This window comes from Limulus polyphemus, unplaced genomic scaffold (genome assembly GCF_000517525.1).
Source record: "Limulus polyphemus unplaced genomic scaffold, Limulus_polyphemus-2.1.2 Scaffold519, whole genome shotgun sequence".
Classification (NCBI taxonomy): domain Eukaryota; kingdom Metazoa; phylum Arthropoda; class Merostomata; order Xiphosura; family Limulidae; genus Limulus; species Limulus polyphemus.
The window spans coordinates 110,195-111,033 of record NW_013666129.1 but is presented as its reverse complement, the minus strand read 5'-3'; positions in this window follow the sequence as shown (position 1 = coordinate 111,033).

Sequence of the window (839 nt, the reverse complement as noted above, 5' to 3'; positions counted from 1 at the left end):
CTCCTGGTACAAAGCGGACTTCAGTAGATTTCTTATCATAACATAGCTTCATGGAATCAGCAGACGTTTTGAAGTTTGAATGCACTTGATGGTGATTATCATCCATCCTTTCAGTTAACACTTTCACGAACTCTGGCACATTTTCAGGCAACTCTTCGTAAGGTGGGCATCCTGTTATCAGGTCCACTGGCAACCGAAGTTCCCGATCAAACATCAGCTTTGCTAAAGTGTATCCAGTGGCTTCATGCTCTGCTGTTCTATAGCCCATCAACAGTGGAGGGAGCAAGAAAACCCAGTCATCTTGGCGGCTATTACAAATTTTTGCCACTTCATGTCCCAGTGTCTAATTGTACTTTTCTACCATCCCATCAGACTGGATGAAGTGGCGTTGTCTTGGTCTTTCGTATGCCAAACAACTTGGAGCATTTATGGAGCACAGTTGATTCAAAGTTACGGCCTTGATCCGAATGCCGTTTGTGTGGCATACCAAACCTGAAGAAGAAATCACTAATAGCCCAAGCTACAGTTGTAGCTTCCTGATTTGGTATTGCATATGCCTCAGGCCACTTGTTGAAATAATCCATCACCATACAAATTTACCTGTTTCCAGCACAAGTTTTGGACAAAGGACCAGCAATGTCAATGGCTACGCTTTCCATTGGTGCACCAACTTGATATAAGTTCATTGGAGCTCGTCCCTTATGTTTGGGTCTCCTTTTAGCACAAGATGTACTGCAGGTCCTGCACCATTCTTCTACATCTTGCCTCATACCTATCCAGTAAAATCTCTGCCGTAGGTGCCTCAATGTCTTCTTAACTCCGAGATGTCCTCCTGTTAA